This window comes from Schistocerca serialis, chromosome 9 (assembly GCF_023864345.2).
Source record: "Schistocerca serialis cubense isolate TAMUIC-IGC-003099 chromosome 9, iqSchSeri2.2, whole genome shotgun sequence".
Taxonomy (NCBI): domain Eukaryota; kingdom Metazoa; phylum Arthropoda; class Insecta; order Orthoptera; family Acrididae; genus Schistocerca; species Schistocerca serialis.
The window spans coordinates 177582884-177588883 of NC_064646.1; positions in this window are offsets into that span (position 1 = coordinate 177582884).

The following is a 6000-nucleotide window of genomic DNA, read 5'->3' on the forward strand; positions in this document are numbered from 1 at the left end:
ATCCTCTCTACTTCGACCATCATCAGTTATTTTGCTCCCCAAGTAGCAAAACTCATTTACTACTTTAAGTGTCTCATTTCCTAATCTAATTCCCTCAGCATCACCCGACTTAATTCGACTACATTCCATTATCCTTGTTTTGCTTTTGTTGACGTTCAACTTATATCCTCCTTTCAAGACACTGTCCATTCCGTTCAACTGCTCTTCCAAGTCCTTTGCTGTCTCTGACAGAATTACAATGTCATCGGCGAACCTCAAAGTTTTTATTTCTTCTCCCAGGATTTTAATACCTACTCCAAATTTTTCTTTTGTTTCCTTTACTGCTTGCTCAATATACAGATTGAATAACATTGGGGAGAGGCTACAACCCTGTCTCACTCCCTTCCCAACCACTGCTTCCCTTTCATGGCCCTCGACTCTTATAACTGCCATCTGGTTTCTGTACAAATTGTAAATAGCCTTTCGCTCCCTGTATTTTACCCCCGCCACCTTTAGAATTTGAAAGAGAGTATTCCAGTCAACATTGTAAAAGGCTTTCTCTATGTCTACAAATGCTAGAAACATAGGTTTGCCTTTCCTTAATCTTTCTTCTAAGATAAGTCGTAAGGTCAGTATTGCCTCGCGTGTTCCAACTTTTCTACAGAATCCAAACTGATCTTCCCCGAGGTCGGCTTCTACCAGTTTTTCCATTCGTCTGTAAATAATTCGTGTTAGTATTTTGCAGCTGTGACTTATTAAACTGATAGTTCGGTAATTCACATCTGTCAACACCTGCTTTCTTTGGGATTGGAATTATTATATTCTTCTTGAAGTCTGAGGGCATTTCGCCTGTCTCGTACATCTTGCTCACCAGATGGTACAGTTTTGTCAGGACTGGCTCTCCCAAGGCCGTCAGTAGTTCCAATGGAATGTTGTCTACTCCGGGGGCCTTGTTTCAACTCAGGTCTTTCAGTGCTCTGTCAAACTCTTCACGCAGTATCGTATCTCCCATTTCATCTTCATCTACATCCTCTTCCATTTCCATAATATTGTCCTCAAGTACATCGCCCTTGTATAGACCCTCTATATACTCCTTCCACCTTTCTGCTTTTTGTGTATTGGTATTTATATGTTATGAGAAGTTGGAGTCAGTGTTATTCTGGCTGCTTCACAACTGGAAAATTATTTACGTCAGTGACTCAGTTGTGGTACTTCTCGCAGTTAGTTGGCCAACATGATGTTTTCATATTGAAAGGGGCCACCAACACACAAAATTCGAAATATAGTTTGTTACAGAAATTAACCTTTGATAATCATTTAATTACTTTTATGAAAATGCAACGCTAAGGAGATTTTCGCAATTTCGTTAAGCTGGGATCAAAAAAATTTACTTAATGTCACTTTACTCAATTATGATTCAATATTGGAAAAACTGATTACTTTTACTGTTTCAAAGGAAGAACCACTAATCAAGAGTAATCTCCTACATTTACATTTATTTGTATTTGTCAACAATAGTGAATACTAATATATTTATTACAACTCTGGGCCATCATCATTTAGAACAATGGCGCTGACCTTTGCACCAATGTTCCCCTATAAAATTTGCATAAAGCATTTAAGTCACTCACTTCATGAATGTAGGATCTGTTACAGTAAAACATTAGCAATACTTTAAAGTAATATTTGATTATATTTAAGCTAAATATTACACGAAACTTATACGTTTTCATGCCTCATCACAAAATGGCTTGTTATACTAGGCAGAAACAAAAGGGAAGAGAGAGCGATCCTTTTGTAAAAGGAACAGAGATTGCAATTACATTTGCAGATCATATTAATTGATTACAGTCTTTGTTATTTTTCTGCGATAATATTTATTTCATTACAATGTCAGTTTTGTTACATTTGGGAAGTTATCAAAATCATTTTTATCAGTTAAGTAGTGTACTGCCACAAGCATTGCACAAAGGGTAAACTCACTGAGGCCAAACTGTACACTGTCCAGATGTGTCACACTGTGCAAGACTGATACAATGAACATAGATGTCACATTAGTGTGGTCAGCCAGCTGCTACTGACTGATGTCTTGATACAGGACAAAGCATTAACCCATGAGCACTCGTGCTGTGAGCATTTTGCTCACAGAAATTTTAAAACAGTTGGCATTTTGTCAACAATGCCTACATGCTTCTTGTTCACTCAGTAGCTTGTATTATACGTCACCTCATGGGCCAGTCATCGTGACAGTGGGCGGGGCTACAGCTACCATCTTGATGCCATAATGTTTCTATGTACTGTACACAGTGGTTGCAGCATGTGGTCTGTGTCTCTGCTACTTTGCTTTCTGTGATGTGTTAAAATGTGATATGCAACAGAAAATCCTACCACTTGTGAAGTGTATTCTGCGATTAAGTTTTTGTTGGCAGAAAAGTGCAAACCAACTGAAATTTGTGGTGTGTATCAAAAAGGAATAACGAATTATTGCCGAGTGAGGCAATGGTGCACTGATTTAAAAAAATTGCTGTACAAACATTTTCACGATGAGGACTGGAGTAGTAGACTTAGCCTTGTAACTGAAAAACTGGTGATGAAAATCAATGACAAAATTCATGAAAATCGTCATTTCATGGTAATGGAACTCTCACAATATTTTCCCCAGATTTCATGGAGTTTGGTGTATGAGATTGTGGTGGAGAAGCTTGGTTATTACAAATTTTGTGATAGATGGGTTCCCAAAATGCTAAAGGAAGACCACAAAAAAACAAAGACAGGCTGCAGCACTGACCTTCCTTGAAGATCATTAGGAAAATGGCAACAAAGTTATCAATCATATCATAACTGGGTATGAGACTTGGTGGGAAGCATGGAAGTTGTGAACGAAAGAGCAGTCGATGGAATGGGGACATACAAATTCTCCCCAGAAACCAAGGAAGAGATTGCAAACATTGTCAACAAGAAAGATCAAGGCTACTATGTTAAGGGACTCCTAAGGGAGTGATTCTCATTGATTTGGAAGTGATTCTCATTGATTTCCTTGAACATGGCACAACAGTAAACTTAAAGAGGTATTGTTAAACATTGACAAAGTTAAGGTAGGCGACATAAAACAAATGTTGAGGAAAAAATTAGCTCAAAAGTTTTGTTTTTCCACGAAAATGTCTGTCCAATTGTACCGAACAGCACCTATGGTGTTTTGAATGGGAGGTGTTTGATCACCCACCAAACAGCCCAGATTTGGTGTTGAGCAACTACCATCTCTTCACAGCAATGAAGGCATGGCTTGCTACACAACACTTTGATATTGACACTAAACTGCATGCCAGTATAACCAGCATTTGCAACTGCAGGCAGCAAATTCCTACAGAGATGGTATTGAGAAATTTGTGCTGCAGTATGATAAGTGCTTCATATTCAATGGCTATTATTTAGGAAAATAGCTTAGGAGTGTGCCTTGAAAATGTATAAAACAAAATTTGATTTTTCCATATTGTTAATTTTTTATTTCACAATGTCTGTTACTTTCTGGAAAGCCCTCATAGTTAATCGCACAGGTGTCGACCTAAGTAAATATTTCGCAGGTCATATTTTTTAAATGTCATTTTGTGTGTACTGCTCTTGTTTTTTGTGGTTTTTTAATTATTTATGATGGCTAAGTCAATTTAATAAGTCACAATTGAAAAATACTAACAAAAATTCTTTACAGATGAATAGGAAAGCTGGTAGAAGCTGACCTTGGGGAAGATCAGCTTGGATTCCACAGAAATGTAGGAACATGCGAGACATTACTGATACTATGACTTATCTTAGAGGATAGGTTAAGGATAGGCAAACTACATTTACAGCATTTGTAGACTTAGAGAAAGCTTTTGACAATGTTGACTGGAATACTCTCTCTCTAATTCTGGAGGTGGCAAGGGTAAAATACATGAAACGAAAGGCTATTCACAATTTTTACAGAAATTAGATGGCAGTTATAAGAGTAATGGGATACAAAAGGGAAGCAGTGGTTGAGAAGGGAGTGAGACAGGGTTGTAGACTATCTCCGACATTGTTCAATCTGTATATTGAGCAAGCAGTAAAGGGAACAAAAGAAAATTTGGAGTAGGAATTAAAAACCAGGGAGAAAAAATAAAATCTTTGAACTGTGCCGATGACACTGTAACTCTGTCAGAGACAGCAAAGGACTTGGAAGAGCAGTTGAACGGAATGGACAGTGGCTTGAAAGGAGGATATAAGATGAACATTAACAAAAGCAAAATGAGAATACTGGAATGTAGTTGACTTAAATCAGGTGACGCTGAGGGAATTAGATTAGGAAATGAGACACAAAGTAGTAGATGAGGTTTGCTACTTGGATAAAGTAACTGATGATGGTTGAAGTAGACAAGATATAAAATGTAGACCGGCAATGATAAGAAAAGCATTTCTAAAGAAGAGAAATTTGTTAACAATGGGTATAGATTTAAGTGTCATGAAGTATTTTCTGAAAGTATTTGTATGGAGTGTAGCCATGTATGGAAGTGAAACATGGACAATAAACAGTTTAGACAAGAAGATAATAGAAGCTTTTGAAATGTGTTGCTACAGAAGAATGCAGAAGATTACATGGGTAGATCACATGGTACTGAACAGAATTGGAGAAAAAAGAATTTTGTGGGACAACCTGACTAGGAGGTGGGGTTGGTTGGTAGGACACGTTCTGAGGCATCAACGGATCACAAATTTAGTACTGGAGGGAAACGTGGGGGATAAAAATCATAGAGGGAGACCAAGAGATGAAGACACTAAGCAGATTCAGAAATAGTTGCTCGGAGATGATGAGGCTTGCACAGGGTAGAGTAGCATGGAGAGCTGCATTAGACGAGTCTTTGGACTGAAGACCACAACAACTACAACAACAACAAGTACATATGAAATGAGTAAACTATTTTTTATAGATGGATGGACAAGAAGAAAGAATTTTGGTTTGGCTGGACGAAGATGACTAGAATATGCTGAAGTAGCATCTGTTAGAGCCAATAATATTGAAAGTTACACAGACAGTTAACATGGCGGCCACAACCAAAATGGAACAGTAATCAGAAGCAGCCAAATGGCTGATACAAATCCGATAACACTGCATCTGTTGTCATCAATCATTTGTCTCAAGATGTATTGTGTACTGGTAGAAATATAAAGACTGATAATTATTTAACTCCATTCCACTGGTTGACGAATTGAGGAACAAACGAACAACTTTATTTTTTACTCTCAGCAAGAATAAAAAAGAAATCCCTCCATTGTTCCTAGATATTAGAAAAAGACCAAAACCCAATAGTCTCTTCGGTTTTCATGTAGACAAGGTTCTGGTTTTCTATATATCACAGAAAGAAAAGAAAGAAAGTTATGGTTTTAATTAGTATGCTCCACGACAATGACCAGATTTGTCCAGCTACTGGGAAACACGCAAAACCTGAAATCATCACATATTAACAAAACGAGGTGTTGATGTCGTGCATCATCTGAAAGAAGAATATTCTGTGGCGTGAGTAGAATACAGTTGGCCACTGAGATTATTTTTTTTTATTTTAAATATTACTGGCATAAATAGTCAAATAATATCAAAAGTAAATACAAATGTGATTATTATTAGGAGACAATACCTGAAAATGCTAGCCCTGAAGCTAATAAGGTCACAAATTGTGTGTAGGAGTACAATGCAAAATCTGCTTTATCCTCAACAGCAAGTTATAACTATTTACCAATGAAACTGAAGTTTCAGAGACTGAAGAACCCAGTGGAATATGTCAAGTCTGTCCAAGACAAAAAAGGGCATGCATTCATTGTAAAAAAATTTTGTCTGATGGACATCCTGTAACATTATATTACATTTACAAAGCTCAGAAATATGACGAAAATTAAGTCACAGAAGTTCAACAATATGATTTTTTTTAAGTGTCTTAGAACACTTGCGATTTTAATTGTTCTAAGATCATCACCAACAATACAGATACACTAATGAAAATAATCAGATATTGA